This window comes from Eschrichtius robustus, chromosome 18 (assembly GCF_028021215.1).
Source record: "Eschrichtius robustus isolate mEscRob2 chromosome 18, mEscRob2.pri, whole genome shotgun sequence".
Taxonomy (NCBI): Eukaryota; Metazoa; Chordata; class Mammalia; order Artiodactyla; family Eschrichtiidae; genus Eschrichtius; species Eschrichtius robustus.
The window spans coordinates 9,680,486-9,708,053 of record NC_090841.1 but is presented as its reverse complement, the minus strand read 5'-3'; the positions used below and the strand labels follow the sequence as shown (position 1 = coordinate 9,708,053).

At 39.2% G+C, this 27,568-nt stretch overlaps 1 protein-coding gene across 5 annotated transcripts in view; it reads right to left on the bottom strand.

The window, feature by feature from the left end:
• Positions 1 to 26,963, bottom strand: part of PDS5B (PDS5 cohesin associated factor B) — a 193,716-nt gene extending 166,753 nt beyond the window's left edge. For all 5 annotated transcript variants that reach the window (XM_068526734.1, XM_068526735.1, XM_068526738.1 and 2 more), the window contains exon 1: positions 26,884 to 26,963. The gene's annotated coding sequence lies outside the window, so the exon portion shown is untranslated. The remainder of the gene's footprint in view (positions 1 to 26,883) is intronic.
• Positions 26,964 to 27,568: the final 605 nt, after the last annotated feature.

Here is a 27,568-nt window from a genome sequence, read left to right as displayed (position 1 = left end):
TCTTAACCACTGCGCCACCAGGGAAGCCCTGCACTTACTTTCTACAGAAGCCAGTACAAATTTTAAAATCTATCTCTTACTAAATTATATTTACATTAAGACAACAAAATAACCTTGTTTAATTTCAAGAGAACAATTAAAAATCAACACATCTTAAAATATGTATTTAGACTATATTAATGTTAACCTTAGACTTATGCTAAATGCACAAGAAAATCAATTTATTAGATGTATGTGCCATCTTTAGAATCAACGCATCCAGTTCCCTCTTGGACACACTTTCTTTTTAAATATATTTTGCTTAAAAGTCAGAGCCATAAAGTCAAATTTCTGTAGAATGATTCTAAAAGGTCCTCTGGACCAGAGCTCATCCTAGCTAACCATTTAAACATAAACAGATGTCCAATAGCCCTATCATGAAAATGAATTTTGAGACAGAAGCAGCTGAGACAAACATTTACATTTTACTACTTTTTTCCACAGAGTAGAAATATCAAGAAAAGTAAAAGTCAAAGACAGGTGAAAAACAACATTTTCTTCCAGTATTATCTGGTCGCATGTGTCTCACTGCTATCTATCAGAGGCTGGCGCTAATAAAGGGGAAAAGAAACGGCAGTAGAAACATGGCCGTCCCTTTCACCAGTCTTTATAAGCATTCTTTAACTCTAGGCTTTTCACTAAATAATTACGTATTTAAATCAAATACACGTAATTGAATTAACAGTGAGTTTCTGGGGCCCTAAACCGAGATGGTGGAGCAGAAGGACGTGCTCTCATTCCCTCTTGTGAGAACACCAGAATCACAACTAACTGCTGGACAATCATCAACAGGAAGACACTGGAACTCACCAAAAAAGATACCCCACGTCCAAATACAAAGGAGAAGCCACAATAAGATGGTAGGAGGGGCACACAGTAAAATCAAATCCCATAACTGGTGGGTGGGTGACTCACAGACTGCAGAACACTTATACCACAGAAGTCCACCCACTGGAGTGAAGGTTCTGAGCCCCACAACAGGCTTCCCAACCTGGGGGTCTGGCAACGGGAGGAGGAATTCCTAGAGAATCAGACTTTGAAGGCTAGTGGGATTTGACTGCAGTACTTTGACAGGACTGGGGGAAACAGAGACCCCACTCTTGGAGGGCACACACAAAGTACTGTGCACATCAGGACCAAGGGGAAGGAGCAGTGACCCCAGGGGAGACTGAACCAGACGTACCTGCTAGTGCTGGAGGGTCTCCTGCAGAGGCGGGGGGGGTGGCTGTGGTTCACCGTGGGGACAAGGACACTGTCAGCAGAAGTTCTGGGAAGTACTCCTTGGCGTGAGCCCTCCCAGGGTCTGCCATTAGCCCCACCTAAGAGCCCAGGTAGGCTGCACTGTTGGGTTGCCTCAGGCAAAACAACCAACAGGGAGGGAACCCAGCCACACCCATCAGCCGCCCAAGAGGATTAAAGTTTACTGAGCTCTGCCCACCAGAGCAACAGTCAGCTCTACCCACCACCAGTCCCTCCCATCAGGAAACTTGCACAAGCCTCTTAGATAGCCTCATCCACCAGAAAACAGACAGCAGAAGCAAGAAGAACTACAATCCTGCAGCCTGTGGAACAAAAACCACATTCACAGAAAAACAGACAAGATGAAAAGGCAGAGGGCTATGTACCAGATGAAAGAACAAGATAAAACCCCAGGAAAACAACTAAATGAACTAGAGATAGGCAACCTTCCAGAAAAAGAATTCAGAAAAATGATAGTGAAGATGATCCAGGACTTCGGAAAAAGAATGGAGACAAAGATCGAGAAGGTGCAAGAAATGTTTAACAAAGACCTAGAAGAATTAAAGAACAAGCAAACAGAGATGAACAATACAATAACTGAAATGAAAACTACACTAGAAGGAATCAATAGCAGAATAACTGAGGCAGAAAAATGGATAAGTGACCTGGAGGACAGAATGGTGGAATTCACTGCTGCGGAACAGAATAAAGAAAAAAGAATGAAAAGAAAGGAAGACAGCCTAAGAGACCTCTGGGACAACATTAAACACAACAACATTCACATTATAGGGGTCCCAGAAGGAGAAGAGAGAGAGTAAGGACCAGAGAAAGTATTTGAAGAGATTATAGTCAAAAACTTCCCTAACGTGGGAAAGGAAATAGCCACCCAAGTCCAGGAAGTGCAGCGAGTCCCATACAGGATAAACCCAAGGAGAAACACGCAGAGACATGTAGTAATCAAATTGGCAAAAATTAAGACAAAGAAAAATTATTGACAGCAGCAAGGGAAAAACGACAAATAACATACAAGGGAACTCCCATAAGGTTAACAGCTGATTTCTCAGCAGAAACTCTACAAGCCAGAAGGGAGTGGCATGATATATTTAAAGTGATAAAAGGGAAGAACTTACAATCAAGATAACTCTACCCAGCAAGGATCTCATTCAGATTCGATGGAGAAATCAAAAGCTTTACAAGCAAAAGCTACGAGAATTCAGCACCACCAAACCAGCTCTACAGCAAATGCTAAAGGAACTTCTCTAAGTGGGAAACACAAGACAAGAAAAGGACCTACAAATACAAACCCAAAACAATTAAGAAAATGGTCATAGGAACATACATATCGATAATTACCTTACACGTGAATGGATTAAATGTTCCAACGAAAAGACACAGGCTTGCTGAATGGATACAAAAACAAGACCCATAGATATGCTGTCTACAAGAGACCCACTTCAGACCTAGGGACACATACAGACTGAAAGTGAGGGGATGGAAAAAGATATTCCATGCAAATGGAAATCAAAAGAAAGCTGGAGTAGCAATACTCATATCAGATAAAATAGACTTTAAAATAAAGAATGTTACAAGAGACAAGGAAGAACACTACATAATGATCAAGGGATCAATCCAAGAAGAAGATATAACAATTATAAATATATATGCACCCAACATAGCAGCACCTCAATACATAAAACAACTGCTAACAGCTACAAAAGAGGAAATCGACAATAACACAATAATAGTGGGGGACTTTAACACCTCACTTACACCAATGGACAGATCATCCAAAATGAAAATAAATAAGGAAACAGAAGCTTTAAATGACACAATAGACCAGACAGATTTAACTGTTATTTATAGAACATTCCATCCAAAAACAGCAGATTACACTTTCTTCTCAAGGGTGCACGGAACATTCTCCAGGATAGATCACATCTTGGGTCACAAATCAAGCCTCAGTAAATTTAAGAAAATTGAAATCATATCAAGCATCTTTTCTGACCACAACGCTATGAGATTAGAAATGAATTACAGGGAAAAAAACGTAAAAAACACAAACACATGGAGGCTAAATAAACAATACGTTACTAAATAACCAAGAGATCACTGAAGAAATCAAAGAGGAAATCAAAAAATACCTACAGACAAATAACAATGAAAACACGATGATCCAAAACCTATGGGATGCAGCAAAAGCAGTTCTAGGAGGGAAGTTTATAGCTATACAAGCCTACCTCAGGAAACAAAAAAAAATCTCAAATAAACAATCTAATCTTATACCTAAAGGAACTAGAGAAAGAAGAACAAACAAAACCCAAAGTTAGTAGAAGAACAAAAATCATAAAGACCAGAGCAGAAATAAATGAAATAGAAACAAAGAAAACAATAGCAAAGATCAATAAAACTAAAAGCTGGTTCTTTGAGAAGATAAACAAAATAGATAAACCATTAGCCAGACTCATCAAGAAAAAGAGGAAGAGGACTCAAATCAATAAAGATAGAAATGAAAAAGGAGAAGTTACAACAGACACCACAGAAATACAAAGCATCCTAAGAGACTACTACAAGCAACTCTATGCCAATAAAATGGACAACCTGGAAAAAATGGACAAATTCTTAGAAAGGTATAACCTTCCAAGACTGAACCAGAAAGAAATAGAAAATATGAACAGACCAATCACAAGTAATAAAAATGAAACTGTGATTTAAAATCTTCCAACAAACAGAAGTCCAGGAACAGATGGCTTCACAGGTGAATTCTATCAAACATTTAGAGAAGAGCTAACACCCATCCTTCTCAAACTCTTCCAAAAAATTGCGGAGGAAGGAACACTCCCAAACTCATTCTATGAGGCCACCATCACCCTGATACCAAAACCAAAGATACTACAAAAAAAGAAAATTACAGACCAATATCACTAATGAATATAGATGCAAAAATCCTCAACAAAATACCAGTAAACAGAATCCAATAACACATTAAAAGGATCATACACCATGATCAAGTGGGATTTATCCCAGGGATGCAAGGATTCTTCAATATACGCAAATCAATCAATGTGATACACCAGAGTAACAAACTGAAGAATAAAAACCATATGATCTCAATAGATGCAAAAAAAGCTTTTTACAAAATTCAACACCCATTTATGATAAAAACTCTACAGAAAGTGGGCATAGAGGGAACCTACCTCAACATAATCAAGGCCATATATGACAAACCCACAGCAAGCATCATTCTCAATGGTGAAAAACTGAAAGCATTTCCTCTAAGATCAGGAACAAGACAAGGATGTCCACTCTCACCACTATTATTCAACATAGTTTGGAAGTCCTAGCCACGGCAATCAGAGAAGAAAAAGAAATAAAAGGAATACAAATTGGGAAAGAAGTGAAACTGTCACTGTTTGCAGATGACATGACACTACACATAGAGAATCCTAAAGAAGCCACCAGAAAACTACTAGAGTTAATCAATGAATTTGGTAAAGTTGCAGGATACAAAATTAATGCACAGAAATCTCTTGCATTCCTATACACTAATGATGAAAAATCTGAAAGAGAAATTAAGGAAACACTCCCATTTACCACTGCAACAAAAAGAATAAAATACCGAGGAATAAACCTACCTAAGGAGACAAAAGGCCTGTATGCAGCAAACTATAAGACACTGATGAAAAAAATTAAAGATGATACCAACAGATGGAGAAATGTACCATGTTCTTGGATTGGAAGAATCAATATTGTGAAAATGACTACACTACCCAAAGCAATCTACAGATTCAATGCAATCCCTATCAAATTACCAATGGCATTTTTTACAGAACTAGAACAAAAAACCTCAAAATTTGAATGGAGAAACAAAAGACCCCGAATAGCCAAAGCAGTCTTGAGGGAAAAAAAACGGAGCTGGAGAAATCAGACTCTCTGACTTCAGACTATACTACAAAGCTACAGTAATCAAGAAAATATGGTACTGGCACAAAAACAAAAACATAGATCAATGGACCAAGATAGAAAGCCCAGAGATAGGGCTTCCCTGGTGGCGCAGTGGTTGAGAATCTGCCTGCCAATGCAGGGGACACGGGTTCGAGCCCTGGTCTGGGAAGATCCCACATGCCACGGAGCAACTGGGCCCGTGAGCCACAATTACTGAGCCTGCGCGTCTGGAGCCTGTGCTCCGCAACAAGAGAGGCCGCGATGGTGAGAGGCCCGCGCACCGCGATGAAGAGTGACCCCCGCTTGCCACAACTAGAGCAAGCCCTCGCACAGAAACAAAGACTCAACACAGTCATAAATAAATAAATAAAAGAATGTGAATTTCTAAAAAAAAAAATCTTAAAAAAAAAAAAAAGTAATCAGCATAAAATAATCCTTAAAAAAAAAAAAAAAAAAGAAAGCCCAGAGATAAACCCATGCACATATGGTCAACTTATCTATGACAAAGGAGGCAAGGATATACAATGGAGAAAAGACAGTCTCTTCAATAACTGGTGCTGGGAAAACTGGACAGCTACATGTAAAAGAATGAAATTAGAACACTCACTAACACCATACACAAAAATAAACTCAAAATGGATTCAAGACCTAAATGTAAGACCGGACACTCTAAAACTCTTAGACAAAAACATAGGAAGAACACTCTTTGACATACATCACAGCAAGATCTTTTTTGATCCACCTCCTAGAGTAATGGAAATAAAAACAAAAATAAACAAATGGGACCTAATGAAACTTCAAGGCTTTTGCACAGCAAAGGAAACCATAATCTAGACGAAAAGACAACCCTCAGAATGGGAGAAAATATTTGCAAACGAATCAATGGACAAAGGATTAATCTCCAAAATATATAAACAGCTCATGCAGGTCAATATTAAAGAAACAAACAACCCAATCCAAAAATGGGCAGAAGACCTAAATAGACATTTCTCCAAAGAAGACATACAGATGGCCAAGAAGCATGTGAAAAGCTGCTCAACATCACTAATTATTAGAGAAATGCAAGTCAAAACTACAATGAGGTTATCACCTCACACCAGTTAGAATGGGCATCATCAGAAAATCTACAAACAACAAATGCTGGAGAGGGTGTGGAGAAAAGGGAACCCTCTTGCACTGTTGGTGGGAATGTAAATTGATACAGCCACTATGGAGAACAGTATGGAGGTTCCTTAAAAAACTAAAAATAGAATTACCATATGATCCAGCAATCCCACTACTGGGCATATACCCAGAGAAAACCATAATTCAAAAAGACACATGCACTCCAATGTTCACTGCAGCACTGTTTACAATAGCCAGGTCATGGAAGCAACCTAAATGCCCATCGAAAGGCGAATGGATAAAGAAAATGTACATATATACAATGGAATATTACTCAGCCATAAAAAGGAACGAGATTGGGTCATTTATTGAGACGTGGATGGATTTAGGGACTGTCATACGGAGTGAAGTTAAATCAGAAAGAGAAAAACAAATATTGTATATTAATGCATATATGTGGAACCTAGAAAAATGGTATAGATGAACCAGTTTGCAGGGCAGAAACTGAGACACAGATGTAGAGAACAAAGGTATGGACACCAAGGGGGGAAAGCCACAGGGGGGTAGTGGTGGTGGTGTGATGAATTGGGAGACTGGGATTAACATGCATACACTGATGTGTACAAAACTGATGCCTAACAAGAAACTGCTGTATAAAAAAATTTTTTAAATAAAATTCAAAAATTTAAAAAAAGAAAATAAAGTGAGTTTCTGTCTTATTCTAAAAATGTGTAAGCCTGACAGAAGGTGTGTGTTAAGTCAGCAACTGTACTTAAAGGGCCAGTTTGAAATGAATGAAAATCAGTCTGAAGAGTTCTAATAATGGTGTAGTAATTTCTGGCAACTCATTAAATTAATGCTTCCACATATAGCAATTATAAAAAACAAATAACACCTGTGGATAAAACACTTTTAAGAATGACTTGAAAGCAGAAGAAACCATCAAGAGCAGGAAGAAATTGGAAATTTGACGACTGAAAGAAGGGAAGTACACTGGAAGAGGTTCAAATTTACACAGCTTTTCCCCCTGAGGGCACTCCTAGTCTGCAATAGCACGGGGCTACTAGAACTCAAGCAAAAAGCCGCAGTTTTATTAAGTCGATGGCCACAAAGTGGCTAGAAATACAGAGGGCAAATTCAGGAAAGGAGTGAGTCACAGCAGCAGAAGCCTCAAAAACTAATATAAACTCCTTCAAATTCTTCACTGAGCCCTGAGGTAGTATGCTCAGGGAAGATTTCAAGGAGCTCAGTGGAAAACAACAACTGGAAATCTACAAGAACTCAGCAGCAATCTCAGCTGCTGCCCACTGCAGAGGAGACATGAGCCTGTCCAAGTTACAAGGGCTTAAAAAACACCTCAAGCTTTCTACAGACCCATCTTAAAGTATAAGACCAAGCCTCCACAAGTTCAAGGTGATCAAGCAGTTATTTAACTATACTCATCAGAAGAAGATAAAGAGAATTGAGAGATATATCACCCACAATGTCCACTCTACAATTAAAATTTTCTAGACATGAAAAGCAGCAGGGAAATGTAACCTACTGTCAAGGATGGAAAAAAAACAATAAACGGAAAAAAACAATGAAATAATTCAAAGGAAGAAATTAACAAGCAAAGACTTTAAAGAAGCTACTATAAATTTGTTCAAGGACTTAATGGGAAACATGGTCACAATGGGGAATCTCAGCAGATAAATGGAAAATAGTTAAAAAATGAAATACCAGAACTGAAGAGTATGTTATTTCAAAGTGGGCTTAGAGATATCTGTACCACCATGTTCACTGCAGCATTACTCACAATAGCCAAGACGTGGAAACAACCTAAATATCCATCAATGGATGAATGAATAAACAAGATATGATGTACATATTCAAGAAAATATTGGCCTCAAGAAAGAAGAAGATACTGTCATTTGCAACAACATGGATGAACCTTGAGGACATTATGTAAGTGAAATAAATCAGAGAAAGATAAATGCTGTATGATCTCACTTGTATGTGGAATCTAAAAAGCTGAACTCATATAAACAGAGAGTGGACAAGGGCTGACGGGGGTGGGGGGAATGGGGAGATTTTTGTTAAAGAGCATAAACTTTCAGTTATAAGATAAATTAAGTTCTGGGACTCTAATGTACAGCATGGTAACTATAGTTAACAAGACTGTATTGTGTACTTAAAAGCTGCTAGGAGAGTAAATCTTAAATATTCTCACCACACACACAAAGTAATGTTAACTGTGTGAGATGACAGATGTGTTAACCCACCTTATTGCGGTAATCATTTAACGATATATACATGTATCAAATCATCACACTATACACCTTAAACTTATACAATGTTGCTTATCAGTTATATCTCAGTAAAACTGGAAAATAAGTAAATAAATAAATGGGGGGGTGGGGAATGGGCTTGACAGCATATTAGAAGCAAAATAAAAAAGAATCAGTGACCTTGAAGACAAATCAGTAGAAATTATTCAATCTGAAGAACTGAGGGCAAAAGATTGAGAAAAAAAATTAAAAATAACAGAAACTCACAGACCTATATTACATTTTTAAGCAAAAGAACAAGAATCTCAGAAGGAAAAGAGAGAATGGGGCAGAAAAAGCATTTTAAAAAATGGCTAAAAATTGGTGAAAAAACCAATCTGCAAATTCAATGAGCTCAACAAACTCTAAGCAGAATAACCAAAAAAAAAAAAAAAAGAACACATCAAATTGTTGAAAATTAAAGACACAATGGAGACTAGAAAACAATTAAGAAGAATCTTTAAGTCAACCAGAATCTATATCCAGCAAAAATATTCTTGAAAAATAAGAGTAAGCGTGTATATATATATATATATATAAATATATACGCTTACTCTTTATCTGGGGGGGTGTGTGTGTGTAGACGTACACACGTAAGCTGAAGACTTTAATCACTAGACCTGGACATTACGCAATGTTAAAGGAAATTCAAGCTGAAGGGAAATGACATCAGACGAAACTTAGATCTACAGAAATATAGAATATCCGAAACAACTATGTAGTTACATACAAAACACTCTCTTGTTTCTCTCTATAAATTCTGTAAAAGGCAACTGACTATTTAAAGCAAAAACAGCATTGTGCTGAAGCAAAAATTAACACACCAATAGCAAAAAGATTAAATGTAATTATGCTTTTTAAGGTTCTTTCATTTTACATCAAGTGGCATAATATTAATGCTAAATGAACTGTAAAAGTTAATCATGAATACTGTAATCCCTAGAGCAGCCACTTATACAAAGCAGTACAGTTTAAAAAGCCCATTAAAGATCTAAAATATTTTTTAAAATTTGACCAACATAAAAGAAGGCAATAAGAGAAGAGAGGAGACAAACTGACAAAATAGAGCAAAATGGGAGAATTAAACTTATCCGTATAAATAACATTAAATGTAAAGTTACCAAATCCTCCACTCAGAGACAGAGTTTATTAGATATGTTTACTATTAAAAGAAGAGACGGAGGAAGGAAGGGAAGAAGGAGGGAAGGAAACCCATTAAATACATGCTGTCTATAAGAGACACACTTTAAAAACAGACACAGGACTTCCCTGGTGGTGCAGTGGTTGGGAATCTGCCTGCCAATGCAGGGGACATGGGTTCGAGCCCTGGTCCGGGAAGATCCCACATGCCGCAGAGCAACTGGGCCCATGTGCCACAACTACTGAGCCTGCGCTCTAGAGCCCGTGAGCCACAACTACTGAGCCCGCGTGCCACAACTACTGAAGCCTGCGCACCTAGAGCCTGTGCTCCACAAGAGAAGCCACTGCAATGAGAGGCCCGCGCACCGCAATGAAGAGCAGCCCCCACTCACTGCAACTAGAGAAAGCCTGTGCGCAGCAACGAAGACCCAACACAGCCAAAAATAAATAAATAAAAATTAAAAAAAAAAAAAGACACAGGTTAAACATATAATAAAAAATTATACACCATAAATATAAATAGTAAACATAAGAGAACTGGTATAAGTTAACTAATGTCAGAAAAAATTAATTTCAGTTAAGAGAATTATCAAAGGTTAAAAAGGTCAATTCATCCAGAAGGCATAACAATCCTAAACGAGAATGCATCTAATATCAGAGCTTGAGGGGAAAACTACATGGAGGAAATACATGAAGCAAAAGCTGGAAAAGTTACAGGAAGAAATGAACAAATGCACAGGTATATTTGGAAATTTTAGAACCCCTCTCTCAGCAACTGAAATGGATAAAAAGCAACCCACAGGCATATAAATCAGGGGTCAGCAAACTGCAGGACCTCTGCCCATCTTTGTAAATGAAGTTTTACTATAACACTGCCAGGCCCATTCATTTACATATTGCCATGACTGCTTTTTGCACTACAAGGGCAAAGTAGTTAAAACAGAAACAGTATAATTCACAAAACCTGAACTATTGTCTATACAGCCCTTTGCAGGACATTTTCTGACTTCAGATATAGCTGATTTAAAGAACACTATTAACCAACTTAATTGTATGAGACTATATACCACACCATACAATATGCCTCACACTTCAAAAGACAGAAATCTTACAGAGTATATTCTGTGACTATAACAGAATTACATAAAAAATCAATTTCAATAAGCTATCCAGGAAAACCCAAAATATTTGAAAATTAAGCAACACACTTCTAAAAAAATCCATGAGTCAAAGAAGAAATCACAGAGAAAATCAGAAAATATTTTGAACTGAAAATGAAAATACAACATACAAAAATGTGGGGGAAATTATAACTTTAAGTGCTCATATTTAAAAACAAAGTCTTAAATTTAAATATCTAAATTCCCTAATTAAATACCTAAATTTCCAGCTTAAGAAGCCAGAGGATAAAAAGAACAAATTAAACCAAGTGAAAATAAGAGTGAAGGAAGTTATCAAGATAAGCATAAAATCAATTAAATTATTGAAACCAAAAGTTGTGGAAAGAAAATTGCTAAACCTCTAGCAAGAATGACCAAGGAAAGAAGAGTGTACAGAGGGGTCACTACAGATCCTACAGACATTAAAAGGATCACAAGGGAAAATTACAGTCTTTCTGCCAACAGACTTGATAACTTAAATGAGACAGATATACTGCTTGGGGGAAAAAAGACAAAACAGAAAATCCATATAACCATATATTTACCAAAGAAACAAAACCTGTTACCAAAAATCTTCCCGCATGCACAAAAAAACCTCCATGCCTAGATGGTTACCAAACATTAAAGAAATTATATCAATCGTATACAAACTACTTCTGGAAACAGAAGACGAAACATTTCCGGGTTTCAGAAGGCTAGTCTAACCATGCTATTAGAAGGCATTACAAGAAATGGCAATCATAGACCAATATTCCTCCTGAACATAGACACTTAAATCCTCAACAAAACATTAGCCGACCAAATTCAGAAACAGATAAAAGGGCAATACATCATGACCAAATGAGATCAACCCAGGAATGCAAAATTGGTTTAACTTCCAAAAATCAATAAATATAATTCACCATAATAACAGAATAAAGCGTAAAAGCCATAGTCATCTCAATAAATACAAAAGGGGGGGGGGACATCTAACAAAATTCAACACCCATCCATAATTTAAAAATTAAAATCTCACTAAACTGGGAATAGACGGGAACACGCTCCACCTGATTTCTTTGAATCTACAAAAAAACCACTGCTGACATTCTACTTAACGTTAAAAGACAATGTTTTCCCCTTAAGATGCGGAATAAGACAAGAATGTCCATTCCCACCCATCTCTTCACCATTAAATTGAAAATGCTAGACAGTGTAATAAAGTAACACAAAGAAATAAAAGCTTATAAAGATGGGAGAAAAAAGAAGAAAACTTTTATTCACAGATATGACTGTTTATGTAGAGAAAATCCTAAAGAATCTACAAAAAAACTATTGGAACTAAATGAATTTCAGCAAGGTCAAAGAATACACACACAATTTTTAAGACAACTACTGTATTTGGATATACTATCAGAAAAAAATCAAAAAATAAAATTTAGAAAATAGCATCAAAAAGAAAAATCTTTAGGAATAAATTTAACTGCAAGATCTCTACGGAGAACATTAAAATGTTACTTTACATTGTATGTACATATGTTAATATGTTAACAAAATCATATTACATAATTGACATAGTAACATATGGAAAAACCTTTTTCATTGGGCTGACGTAAAGATCTTGCATAGATGCATAGATACATAAATATAAATTTGTTTACAGTATGTATCAAAAAAAGACCTAAATAAGAGGTAAACAACTGTACTAATAATCTACTGCTGTGTAATAAACTACTCCAAAACTTCAGCAGTTGAAAATAACATTTATTTTCTCACACAGTTTCTAAGGGTCAGGAATCCAGGAGCAGCTTAGCTGGTGGACCTGGCTCAAGGGTCTCTCATGAGGTTGCAAACTGTAGTTAGGTCTACACTCAACTGAAGGCCAGAGGATCTGCTTCCAAGTTCACTCAAGGCTACTGGCAGAAGGCCTCAATTCTTTGTCATGTGGACGTCAGGAGACAATATTCCATTGGTCTCTTGCGTTTCTACACATCTTGCAACTGAGGATCTCACTGCCCTTTGTTCCAGACTAACTTCCCAAAGGTGTTTATAAAGTGAACAGATGTGGAAGATAAAGTCTCCTCCAGAGCAAAGAACAGGTATGCTTACTGCCCATTAAAAAACATCCAGGTTCCCTATGTTCGGAATTCCTCTCTTGTAATGCAAGCACTGCATTTGCAGTTGTCATCTGACCCTCTTCACATCAAGTGTGATTTGGAGCTTGAGGAACTGGTGCAAAAATGCTGACAGTACCCTGGCTACTACTATAGCTGTGACAATAACCTGTCTTTCGACGCAGACCCAAGAGTCTCATGTCTTCTATCAGCATCCATGAAACTGCAGTAGGCTAACTTGTTAGCTTGCAAGTAGGGTAAAATCTCAGCTCCTTCACAGGCTTGACAATGGGCCTCTCTACAACATGGCAGCTGTTTTCTCCTAGAGTGACTGATGAGAGAGAGAAAGAGACTAATACACAAGCCACTGTGCCTTTTATAACCTAATTTCAGAAGTGACTTCAACCATATTACGTTGGTTACACAGACCAACCCTAATATAATGTGCAAGGTGACTACAAAAGGATACAAATACAAAGAGGCAGAGATCAATGGGAACCATGTTAAAGGCTGACTACCAAATTCAATATTGTTATAGGTCAGTTCTCCCTAAATGTTTTATAGAGCAACACAATCCCAATCAAAATCCCAAAAGGTTTTTTTTTTAAATAGAAATTGACAACCTGATTTTAAAATTTATATGGAACACAAAGGAACTAGACTGGCCAAACAATATTAGAGGATGCACACTATTTGATTCCAAGACTTAAGGTAACAGAGACAGTATGATACTAGCATAGGGGAAACAATTAGATCAAAGAAACAAGAGAGTCCAGAAACAGATCCATACATGTGTTCAAACGTTCCTGGACAAAAACACAAAGGCAGTTCAGTGCAGGAAAGAAAACAAAATTTTTCAAACAATGGTGCTGGGATTGGATAAATGCATTTGTAAAAATGAACCTCAACGCCTACTTCACACCATGCACAATAATTCAAGATGGATCATAGCCCTGTACGCAAAAGACTATGAAACTTCTAAAAGAAAACAAGGGAAATTATTTTCAAGGCTTGGGAGTAGGCAAAAGCTTCTTAAAACTCAAATCTATTAAAGAAAAAAATTGATTAATTGAACTTTGTCAAAATTAAAAACTTTAGCTTATCGAAATACACTGTTAAGGAAAACACAAACTTACAAACTGGGACAAAATACTCTCAATACACTGATGTGACAAAAAACATATCCAGACTATATTAAGAATTCTTACACATCAATAATAAAAAGATAACCAATTTTTTTTAATGTGCAAAAAACTTAGGGATATTCCACAAAAGAAAATACACTAATTATTGACAATTGTCAGTAACCATATGAAACATCATTAGCTCGCAAAGAAATCCAAAATAACACCACAAGATACCATTTCATGCCCACTAAATAGCTAAAATTTTAAAAATGATTATCCAAATGCTGGCAAGGATGTAGAGCAACTAGAACTAACGCAGAGTCACAGTGAGAGTATATAAGAGAAAATTGAAAAACTACACAGCAGTTTTTTATCTAGTAAAACACACATCTGCCTGTGAACCAGCATTTCCAATCCTAGGCATTCACTCAAGAGAAATGAAAACACATGTTTGCAAGAAGATCCCTGCAGGCCTTATTCTTAACAATAAGAAACTGGAAACAACTCAAATATCCATCAACAGAAGAAAAGATAAACTCTGGTATATTCATCTAACAAAATACTACTCAGCAATAAAAAGAACTCTGACACATCCAACCTCATAGATGCATCTGGAAATATATGTTAAGCAAAAGAAGCTAGATGCAAAAAAGCACACACTGTATGAAGACCAAACAAAATAACCTACATTGTTAGAAATCACAGTGCTTGGGAGAGAGGGGAACAGAATGGGAAGGGCAACCACTGAACTTTCTGGGGTGATGATAAGGTTCTTTATCATCTTCTGGTTATCAGTCAGTTACACGGGTAACTGTCACACCTAAAAGCGAACAGCTAAAATCTGTACATTTTATTGTATTCAATTTACATCTCAATTTAAATAAATAAAAACAAATTTTAAAAATAAATCTGAGCTCATAGTATTAATTTTCCATTTTTTCTTTGTCCTGGGTTGTCCACATATATACTTAGTGTATATATATACACATTTATGGGTTATCAGTAATTGTTACTCATCTACTATGTGCCAAACATGATGCTAGCTTCCAAAATAACTGTTAAGTCCATGCCTCAAGAGGATAACAATCTAAAGCAAGGAAATACACAATAACAATACACAATGTGAGGGTTTCCATTATAAAGATATACACGGGGGGACTTCCCTGGTGGCGCAGTGGTTAATAATCCGCCTGCCAACGCAGGGGACACGGGTTCGAGCCCTGGTCCGGGAAGATCCCACATGCCACAGAGCAACTAAGCCCTCAAGCCACAACTACTGAACCTGTGCTCTAGAGCCCTCGAGCCACAATTACTGAGCCCGCGTGCCTAGAGCCCATGCACCACAACAAAGAGAAGCCACCACAGTGAGAAGTCCGTGCACCCCAACGAAGACCCAAAACAGCCAAAAATAAAAATTAATTAATTAAAAAAAAGAAAAGATATACACAGGGACTTGTGAGAAGGAGAAAAGGGCACCATACACTGCCTGAAAGAAGAGTTAGGTAACAGAAAAGCCTTTTCATTAGGTGAAGGATGAAAAGCAGGACTTCAGACGTGCAGACAAGCAGGAATGGATCATTATAAGCAGAGAAATACCACGTGCGAAGACACAGAGGCAAAGGGTCTAACACAACAGGGAGCTAGGAGCAGTTCAGTGTTTTTGGAGTTTGGAGAACCTATGGGGAAAAAAAGGAAATGCCAGCAAGGTAGGTAGGTACCATGCTAATGTTAAGGCATTTGGATTATAGAGGCAGTGAAGAGGCACTGAACAGCTTTAAACAAGGGAATGACACATACAAATCTGCAATCAGAAGTATCACTCTGCTAACACTGTGAGAGAAAGCCTAAAAGAGAGTGAAAAATGGAAGCAGAGTTACCTGTAAGAAGGCACCTGCAACAAGCTAGTCATGTTTCCTTTTAGTAAACCAACACTGCACATGGACTGAAGAGAAATTCAAGAATCCCCAAAATGGACAGGAAAATGAGTAAAGATTAAGATCAGACTGTTCACAGAAAAAAAAAAAAGAATGATCAAAATGGCCCAAACATATGAAAGGATACTCATCTTCACTCATAAGAGAAATGTAATGACATAAATCACAGCAAGATCCTTTTTGACCCACCTCCTAGAGAAATGGAAATAAAAACAAAAATAAACAAATGGGACCTAATGAAACTTCAAAGCTTTTGCACAGCAAAGGAAACCATAAACAAGACGAAAAGACAACCCGCAGAATGGGAGAAAATATTTGCAAATGAAGCAACTGACAAAGGACTAATCTCCAAAATTTACAAGCAGCTCATGCAGCTCAATGTCAAAAAACAAAAACAAAAACACAATCCAAAAATGGGTAGAAGACCTAAACAGACATTGCTCCAAAGAAAATTTACAAACAGGCAACAAACACATGAAAGAATGCTCAACATCACTAATCATTAGAGAAATGCAAATCAAAACTACGAGGTATCACCTCACACCAGTCAGAATGACCGTCATCAAAAAAATCTACAAACAATAAATGCTGGAGAGGGTGTGGGAAAAGGGAACCCTCTTGCACTGTTGGTGGGAATGTAAATTGATACAGCCACTATGGAGAACAGTATGGAAGTTCCTTAAACTAAAAAATAGAACTACCATATGACCCAGCAATCCCACTCCCGGGCATGTACCCTGAGAAAACCATTAATTCAAAAAGAGACGTGTACCACAACTCTATTTACAATACACAGAACATGGAAGAAACCTAAGTGTCCATCAACAGATGAATGGATAAAGAAGATGTGGCACATATATACAATGGAGTATTACTCAGCCATAAAAAGAAACAAAATTGAGTTATTTCTAGGGACGTGGATGGACCTAGAGTCTATCATACAGAGTGAAATAAGTCAGAAAGAGAAAAACAAATACCGTACGCTAACGTATATATATGGAATCTAAAAAAAAAAAAAAAAAATGGTTATGAAGAACCTGGGGGCAGGACAGGAATAATGACGCAGATGTAGATAATGGACTTGAGGACATGGGGAGGGGGAAGGGTAAGCTGGGACGAAGTGAGAGAGTGGCACTGACATATATACACAACCAAATGTAAAATAGCTAGTGGGAAGCAGTCACATAGCACAGGGAGATCAGCTCAGTGCTCTGTGACCACCTAGAGGGGTGGGATAGGGAGGGTGGGAGGGAGATGCAAGAGGGAGGGGATATGGGGATATATGTATATGTATAGCTGATTCACTTTGCTAAACAGCAGAAACTAACACACCACTGTAAAGCAATTATACTCCAATAAAGATGTTAAAAAAAAAAAAAAGAAATGTAAATTAAAACTACACTGAGGTACCATTTTTCACCTATCATATTGGTGAAAATCCAGAAAGTGTCATTGTATGCTGTGGTGGCAAGGCTTTAGGAAAACAAGTACTCTCGTGTATACAATACTGTTACAACCCTCATGAAGGACAACAGAACAATATCTATCAAAATTATATCCTACAACCCTCATGAAGAACACCTTAACAGTATCTATCAAAATTGTATCCGCTTTATTCTTTGACCCAACAATTCCACTTCTAGGAAGTTAATCTACAGACACACCTGCATGTGTACAAAATGATATATGTACAAGGTTGTTCATGCAGTATTTTTATAATAGCAAGAACTGGAAACAATTTAACTGTCCATCAGTGGGCTAGTTAAGTTATGGTCCATAAACAAAATGAGCACTCTGCAGCTGTTGAGAGAGAGAGAGCACACATACTAGCACTTTATATACTAATACAGAAAGATCTCCAGGGTATACTGTTAAGTGACATAAATTAAATAAATAAATAAATAAATAAATAAATAAATAAATAAATAAATAAATAAATAAATAAATTTTAAAAAGGCAAAGCAGTTAAACTTTCCAGCATTAGTGTAAAACATGTGTTGGGGTGAGGGGAGGCGTGGGGTGCGATACATATACTTGTACAGGGTTGTATTTTTTAAATCCCCAGAAGGATATATAAGAAATCCAATAATACTAGTAAACTACTGTAGGAATCTGGGAACTATACAGATGAGGAAGGGTATGGAAAAGAGACTTTTTTTCTCTTTTTGGTTTTTTACTTTTGAAGTATTACTGTGCACATAGTGTTAAAAAAAAAAAAAAACCTTTGAAACTACTGTATTAGAATCAACAGGATTTGGTAACTCATTTGATTTGAGAAGTAAAGGAGATACAGAGGTCAAGATGACACCCAAGTTGCTGACTTGATGACAAACCTAGCCATTCAACTTAAAAAAAAATCTGTATTAACCAGTGCAGATGTTAAAGGATAGAGGAAGGCAGCTCAGTTTTGGACATGTACTGGAAGTGTTGTGTCTGATGGCATATGAGAAAAAGATGATAGGAAATTGAGAAGAAACGTTAGGGATATGGCTGTTAGCAGAAGCCTTGGAAAAAATAAAAAGGAAAACATTTTATATGAGCCTAATTTACTTAGGAATTATTTATTCTGCAAACCCAATTAACCCAGAGAATAAAACTAAAAAGGCAACTAACTCAAAGTGACAGCATAAGGCCACATAATCATACCTTCTTCTCACAGACACCAGGCTCTCACTAAAAGCTTATTTATTTCTTACATTTAGATAACTTCCCAAGTTCACAACAGATTAGAAACATCAAAAAAGGGTGCGGGTGAGAATTCCCCGGCTGTCCAGTGGTTAGGACTTGGCGCTTTCACTGCCGAGGGCCTGGGTTGGATCCCTGGTCCAGGAACTAAGGTCCCTCAAGCCTAGAGGCGTGGCAAAAAGTAAATAAGTAATTTTTTTTAAAAAAGGGTGCAGGTGTAGCTACCAGAGGCACCCATTTGGCAGCAACATGAGGCAGCAAAAAAAAAAAAAAAAGATGGGAATATCACCAATACCTCAAAAAAGCACAGCATTCTTCAAGTGCTCTTCACAGAGCCAGAGTCCCATATTTTATCATCTAAGACTTGGCCAAAATGGTCCCTCCTTTAAGAAGTTTTTCATGGTTCCTGCACTCTTACCTAAGTAATTAATCTCCCTTTAACAAATTTCCAATTTCAAATATGTTGTTTACACCTTCCCGAAAGCACTTTATTCTGCCTCGTTTTATAATTATTTTACAATTATAACTGGTATAACTGGTATTTTGTGATACCAGTCTCTTTCTTCCCACTTGAATATAGATCTCTTAAATAAAGGTGTATCTTTCATCTTTATATCTCTGAGCACAATTTCCTTACATAGTATAGCATGCAAATATCCATTCAACAAATATCCGTATTTGCCTTCTCTGAAGTCTTGTGAATGGGCCTGCCACAAAATAGAGTCTCCCTGCCCCAAGTTATAATAGTTTTTTACTAAGTACTTACATACTTGTCACCAAGGGAAGCATTTGGCCTGGCTTATACCAAAAACTAATTTAAGGGGTGACTGGAAGTGACCGCTAATGGGTTTAGGGTTTCTTTTATAAGAGACAAAAATATTCTAAGAGCAGATTGTGGTGATGGTTGCACACACCTGCGAATGTACTATAAATTGATGAATTGCACACTTTCAATATGTGAACTGTATGGAATGTGAATTATATCTCAATAAAGCTGCTTTTAAAAATGAGATACCTGCTATTATTCCCCACTTCACAGATTAAGAAACTGAGGCTTGGCAAGATTAGGTAATTTATCCACGGTGACAAAGCTAGCTAGTGATGGAGGCAGGATAAAAACCCAAGCAGTCTTGACTCTATGTCTATATGCTTAACCGCCATGCTCTTCTGCTTTCCTCAGCAAAGGACTTCACTTATCAAGCATCATATTAAATGCCTAAATATGTTCCTACTGCTGTTCAAGCCTTCAATGCTAGTGACCTTCCAAACTCCACGTAGGACTGCAAAGCCTTGACCTAATTATGTTACACCATGAAGGTAGAGGAGAAGGAAAGCAAAACGCTGAAAAGAAAAGGACCAAAGAGACAGAGGAGGGGAAAAAAGTACTCAAGATCTATATTTCAAAGCTTTCCATTCTGAGCATAAGACTACATGAAACATTATTACTGCTTGACTGCTATCATCAAAGTTGGTGGGCAGGCCTAATTCACCTGAGCTGGGGGCTTCCTGGACTAGGTCTGCTGAATCCAGGGTTTCTTGGCAAAAGAGACATTTTAGGCCAGATAATTTTTTGTTGTGGAGGGCTGCCCTACACATTGTAGGATGTTTAGCAGCATCCCTGCCTCTACTCACTAGATGCCAGTAGCACCACTCTTCCCACTCCCAGTTGTGACAACCAAAATGTCTCCAGGCATTACCAAAGGTCCTTGGGCGAGGAGCTGGGGAAGGAAGGGGTGTTCAAAATCACCCCCATTTGAGAGCCACTGGCCTAGACTAAAGGTAAAGTTGAAAAAGGGCCAGCCATTTGATATTAACTAGTGTACATAATAACTGGAGACAGACAAAAACTTTTTTTTAACCAGCTTTACTGAGACATCTTTGACATATAAAAGTGTAGATATTTAAGGTATACAGCTTGTCTTTTGATATATGCATGCATTGTGAAAACATCACCACAATCAAGCTAATTAACACATCTCTACATACTTACCATGGGGCGGGTTGGGATAGGGGGTAACAGACAAGAGCCTTTTAAACCAATTGCCTCCCAAGCCTACTAAGAAAAAAAACTTATTTCATTAAAAAAAAAAAAAAAAGTGAAGCTGGGGTGGGGGCAGCATGTAGGGATTAAATAGGAACAAAGCTCATGTAGTCATGCCAACTTCTGCACAGGTCAGCATGTAAGGCCCCTGACACTAGCAGAATATCAACTATAAAGAGGGACTACTAAAGATCAGAAAATAGATCTAAAGAATGTTAAAAATGACAACTGCTCCCTTTGGTTTGAAGAAAAATCAGTTTCCCTTATAATAAAAACTAAGTGTCCCTCATCTCTGGAAGAACTGAAACATCAAAGTCAAGGTTGCCACCCCACCAGGGAAGAAGAGCAAGTCAAATGACAGTATAAATAAAAATGAAATGACAGTTGGGGCACAAGGGGGGACTGGTGAGACAGGACAAGCAGACAGTAGGAGATAGAGCTGACCCTATATGAAATTACTTGCCCTGACTCTCAAATCTCCCTTCCTGCCTTTATGTAATCTTCCATTAAGACCAAGTCAAGGGCTTTCAATACTTAACCTCTGGTTATTGTTCAAAGTCTAGCACTGCAGCCTCCCCATTCAGAGCACTGCTCCCCCTCAAGGTGCCACGGGCTCTGAAACCTTATTTCTCTCTAAAAGTTCCATCTCCTTCAAACCATTTTAGATGGGGGGGAGGGGCACACAGATAACTTAACCTACTCAATCTAAAGTGTGTGCTGCAAGTAACATTTGCCCAATAAGCATACAAAAATGTTTTCCCCTCCTCATAATCAACAAAATGCAAACCCAGAACAAGATACAAACTTCACATATCAAATCAGCAAAAGGCATAAAGTTTAATAAAGCCCAATGTTGGCGAACATGTAACAGTCATAGTCATATACTGTCGGTTTGTGTAAGTAGTTACAACCTACATACCACTCAAAAGGAGTCAGAATAAATTATGGTGACACATGCATATAATACTCTAATCATTGTTTAAATTATGTTGATCTATATGTGCCAATATGAGGAGCTATGTGACATCAACTACAGAAAAAAGTAAATTTCAGAAAAAAAGTAAACAATATAGCTTTTAATCACAAAAAAAAAGCAGTAAGTATAATACTATTTGCATAAATTTTTTGAAAAGTAAATTTTCTGAAAACTGTTAACAGTGGATTACCTTTTAGGGGGAAGAGATAAAGTAGCTTTTATTTTTATTTTCTGTACCATAAGAATTTCCTTATCATATACATGTACAACTTTTAACTTAAAATATACGATTCTTTAAAGTACTCTGTTCTCGCCAACCGTAACAACTACTCTCACTACCAACTCTCCATACACACCCCAACCCCCATCCCAATATCTGAAGGCTAACAAATTGCCTGACGGAATTTCAGCTACTTAGGGATGCATTTTGTAAATACATTTTGGATATATATCTGGGGCTTTTCTTTAAAATCTCTTCCCTTACTTCTCTAAAACCACCTCTGAGATGAAAGAGAAAAAGAATCCCTACACTGCCCAGGCAACCACAAACTCTTGTTTCCTTTTGGGCCCCCTAACCATTCTCTCCAAGAGAGAGACAATGCTTGTGGTCATAATGTCCCCTCCTTCGCTCTCCCACATAAAGAAGAGCAACCTTAACTGTCACTGAAGAGGGAGGAAGGCCTGCCCCTTGTAGAATCACTTAACAGCAGGGATCCTACTCTGGTTTTCCTCAGCTCTCATCACCTTGGTGCAAGTGGCAAACCACCACTCAAAACTTCTATAGGGCAGAGTCTCAGTCCTGTTTATTACGTCATCCATGGTACAGTATATATATGAAGCTTAGTATTTGTTCATTTTAACTGAATCAGGTCAGAGCAATCTCTGTCAAAGGGAGGCAAGTTAGTGGAGTACTTCTAGATCATGGTCCTTTAAAGATGCCTCAAATTAGCTTCCTGCTTATCAGTCTTTCCTCCACTCCCCTTAGCTGACTTATAAGTTTTACATAGCTAAACCAAGTATTTCTAATTACTGCTTATTACTGATGTCTAATCATTAGAGCACAATAACTATCATGGATATTTTTAAACATCTCAGAGTAATGGCTTTAAGATTTACTTTAAACAACTAAATTTAACTAATCTGAGTTTAATCTTCACGATTTTCTCACTGAGCATGATCATCCCTGTCAACTGAAACAATTACAGCAAACTTATCCTTAATTTTGAACTAATTAGTGAGAAAGAGTTATAAAACCTTTTTCAAGTATTGGGGAAAATGGTTATAATCAGGTGGTTCATGACAGTATAGTGTGAGGAAGAGCTGACCTCTACACGCCAAGGAAGCACAATTTTGAACCATTTGGCAGCTTCTTAAATAAGCTTAAAAAGTAAATATGTTCTCAGAGAAATTACTGGGTTTATTTTTAGACTAAGTATTTTTGGAATTTTTAACATTTCCAAATAGGAATACTCAAACCAAATACAATTTTCTCCAAACACCTACTGTAACCGGAAGCAAACGACTTGTGTAGCAAATTGAGTTTAAAAGTAAAAAAAAAAAAAGAAAGTAAAAAAAAAAAAAAAAAAAAAAACACACTCATGCACACATGCATCTTATAACAAAATAAAGTTCAACACTAACTTCCAAATTACTCTGGCTTACAAGTTTAACAAAGAATAAATAAATGCCTTGTCAAGTATTGTTACACAATGAAAGATCAAGCAACTCCAGGAGACAGAGACATACAAGAGGTTATCTTCTGAGACAATTTAAGTGGACCGAATCCTGGAAAGAAATTATTAAAACCAGACTCTGGAGCTTCCCTGGTGGCACAGTGGTTGAGAATCTGCCTGCCAATGCAGGGGACACGGGTTCGAGCCCTGGTCTGGGAAGATCCCACATGCCGCGGAGCAACTAGGCCCGTGAGCCACAATTACTGAGCCTGCGCGTCTGGAGCCTGTGCTCCGCAACAAGAGAGGCCGCGATAATGAGAGGCCCGCGCACCGCGATGAAGAGTGGCCCCCACTTGCCGCAACTAGAGAAAGCCCTCGCACAGAAACGAAGACCCAACACAGCCATAAATAATAACTAAATAACTAAATAAATAAACCCCCCCCAAAAAAAAAGTTAAAAAAAAAAAAAAAAAAACCAGACTCTGAAACAGATGGTTAAACTCGAAACTTTATTTCTTGGTTGAATGAATGAAAAAAAAAGGGGGGAAAGGAGACAGAATAATATGCTACCTGGCAATAATTTTAAATATTGCTTAAGTCCTGAATAAAACAATACAGACCACGTGGATGCTTCTAAGCCTCCAGGAGATCGAAGGGCTGCCTCAATTCCACCACAAGAATATGACTGTGACTTTGAATAAATCAATCAAGTTACAATCTGAACCTAATTTCTCATGCATATAATGAGTGAGTTGGAGATCATCTAAGTTTCCTTATAGCTCTCTAACACTAACAAAGGAAATACAAATTTATTCTTTTCTAACATAGATTATATACAGTACTTGTCATCCAAGCCAAATCACAGTGAGCTCTCCTGTTAGTTCTAGGCACACATGATCAAAAAAAGTAGCACTGAGGAAGCCACAGGACAATCCTAATCTCCAAGAGGGAGAAGCAGAAAGAACACAATCTCCCAAAATATTCCCCTCTACACAAAGTTTTGGGTACCATTCAGTCTTCACCAGGGCAAGCCCTGTCTAATACAGCATGTCACTTTATTTTAGGCTTAACAAATTATTGACAAAGCCTGGTCCTCAAAACATAACTCTTTGTATCCGTTAAAGTTGCAAACCATTTTAAAATAAATTTAAAAATTAAAATTTTTATCCAACAGCCAGCTCAGTAGAACTAGTTGTCAAATACACTTAGTACAAAACATTCCACGACAACAAGGATCACTATCTTCACCAAGTTATCTCCTCTAATTTTTGGGAAAAGTGAGGAAAAAGGCATAACCAGACAAGAATGAAAGTGACAGAAAGAGTACAAAAGCTACTGTAAAAAAACAAAGTTAATACAAGGAGAATCAACCTCAACAAAAAAGGAGAAAATAAGAAAGGGCACAAAAGTACTTTAAGAAAAAATAAATGCCAATACAAACACTACCTTGTCATTTAAAATACTCACACGTTCAAGCAAAACCCAGAGTATAATTTTTTAAACCATCAAAAAAGGCACAAAAAAGATTACTATTTCAGTAATCAAAGAATATCTAACTTGCACCTTTTCTATATACATTCGTACATTTATTTTGAAAGAATAATGTTCTCAATCTTTTTTTTACAGTTGTTTTCAAAATAAATCTACCTTTCTATAAAAAGTTCCATGTTGAAACTGTCACCTACATATTCATCACTGTAAATTTTAATTAGGTTTTCTGCTATCACCAGACGATACCAGATTAATCGTTCCACAAACTGACCTGCACACACCACAGGAATGCTCATCTTATTGTCTACAACTGCTAACATCTCCGACATATGTACTGCATAAATAAGTGTCCTTTCTAGCCAATATTTTGCTTAATACCATTTTTCTGTTTTTAACTATTTTACTTGACTACTGCTTACGTAAGTATAGAAAATGCTCTATCTTGGAACTTCACCTACATGTGTTCAGAACAATGACTATACTGCCATTCAAGTTTTAAATAATTATGACTTATTTACAGCTCGCCTCATATATAAACACACTTGAATTTTTAGAAGTTATTAGGAAGACAGTAAAAGACCTCCAAAACTCACTCAAGACCGCAGACCAACCTTCGAAAGTAAAGGCTACATCCAAAGTCTCCCAAACGGTTTAACAGAGTTGGGTAGGGTCGTTCAGGACAGTACTGCCCATCCATCATTTCATAACAGAAGTGTGAAAAGAGCGTTCAAAGCACGTCCTTCAAAATCAAATACAGGGTTCCCTTTCGGGGGTTGGTTAGGATGCCTAAACATGTGTCAAGTAGGCAGGGACCTGCTCTTTCAAACCCTACCCCGAGTTTACACGGGCCGCGAAGGAACGCAGGAACAGGAAACTCTGAAGCCGACGAGGTGCAGCGTTTCAGGGTTCAGACTCATTCCCTCGAATAACTGTACCGCGGCTTAGCGCAGCTTTAACGCATATACCAAAAGGCAACAGCAGCAAGAAACCACAAACAGCGTTTCCTCTCGACCAGAAACTTTTCAGGTGTCACTAAGATAAGAGACTGCGAAAATGTCAACGGTACAGCTGCACACCGTTTGCAAGGTCGCTCCGACTCCCAGGCTTCCGAAAGGAAAGCTATAACTCAGTGGTGGCCCGGGAGAAGCCACTCCAGCCCGTGCTGGACTCTTCCTCAACTAAGTCCTCGGGTGCCTCCAGCACCAGCTCCAAGAGGCGCGGTAGGCGCGCTTTATCTCCCGCGACTGGCAAGTAACAGGATAAAAATGTCACTCGGTCGGCCCGTTGTCGTCGCCCGGAGCGGAGACTGCGCGGCGCGGGCGACCCAGCGGCGGGGGCGAGGGCGCCGAGGCCCGCACACCGCCCCGAGGTCAGCCCCGACCCGCGCTCCCCGCCCCTCGCCCGGAAGGGGGAAAACCCGCCCGCGGGAGGATTCAACAGGAGCGCCGCGCCGCCCGCCTGCCGCCCGGGAAACAGCCGCCGGGCGGCCGGGCGCGGGGGGAGGGGCGGCGGGGCGCGGGCGGCGGGGCGGCGGGCAGCCGGCGCGGACCCCCGGCCGCGCGCAAGGTCACCGCCCGCCGCCCGCCGCCCTCGACGCCGCGGGCGCCCCAGCCCGGCCAGGGCGGCAAGTTTAATTTCCAGAGGCTGCGGCGGAGCCCGCGGCGTGGAGGGAGCGCGCCGGCCGCGGGGCCCTCCCCACCCCCACCGCAGAACCCGGCCCACGCCCCCGGCCCGCGCCCTACTCCTCCCGGCCCCGCCGCCGCCAGGCAGCCAGCGGCTGCAGCCCCCGATGCCGGGAGGCGAGTCTCGGCTGGCAGGCGGGCGACGCTTGAGCCCCGCCACAGACTCAGCCGCGGTGGCGGGCGCTGAAAAATGGAGCGCGGCGACCAGAGGGAAGAGACATTTTCTTCCCGTTAACTGAATTGCTTCCTACCTCCGGGTGGCCGACTCGCTACTCCTCTCACTCCGCTGCTCTCCGGGATCCGCCGCCGCCGCCGCATCCAATCGCCTCCTCCCCCCCCTCCCCTTCCGCAGCCAGCCCGGCCGTTCCTCCTCCTCTCCGCTTCAAAATGGCGCCAAGCGCTATTCAGCGGCTGCTCCAATCGAACCGCTGCGGACAGCACCCGGGGGCAAGCAGAGCGCCGCGTGGGTGCGCAGCGCCCCCTGCCGACCGGACAGTCTCACGCGCGCGCGCGCGTCCGCCGACCCCTCCGCCCGACTCCCCGCCGTCCCGCCCCGTGCGCGGGCGCGTGCCCGCCTCCGCTCCGCCCCTCCCCGCCCGTCGCTCGCGCACGCAGCCACACGGGCACGCTGCCGCTGTAGCCGCGGTGGCGGCGAGACTGGCAGCTGTTAATGCTTTCTCGCTTCCTTGACTTTTGCCGAAAACCACATAAATTGTTATATGTCTCTAGCCTTACGGGTAAAAGTTGGGAATTTTTTTTGGGGGGGGCAAATTTTTTAAAACAGTGAAACTGAGTACTAATGTTGTGCGAAGTTAATAAAATTGGTGTTAACTACTTTGCTCCTTGGGAACTCTGACCTAGTCACCTCAAAATGCCATAAAATAGATTTTTTCTGCACTGTGTGTGTAATGTCTTTACTTAATCCCACAGCTTTCC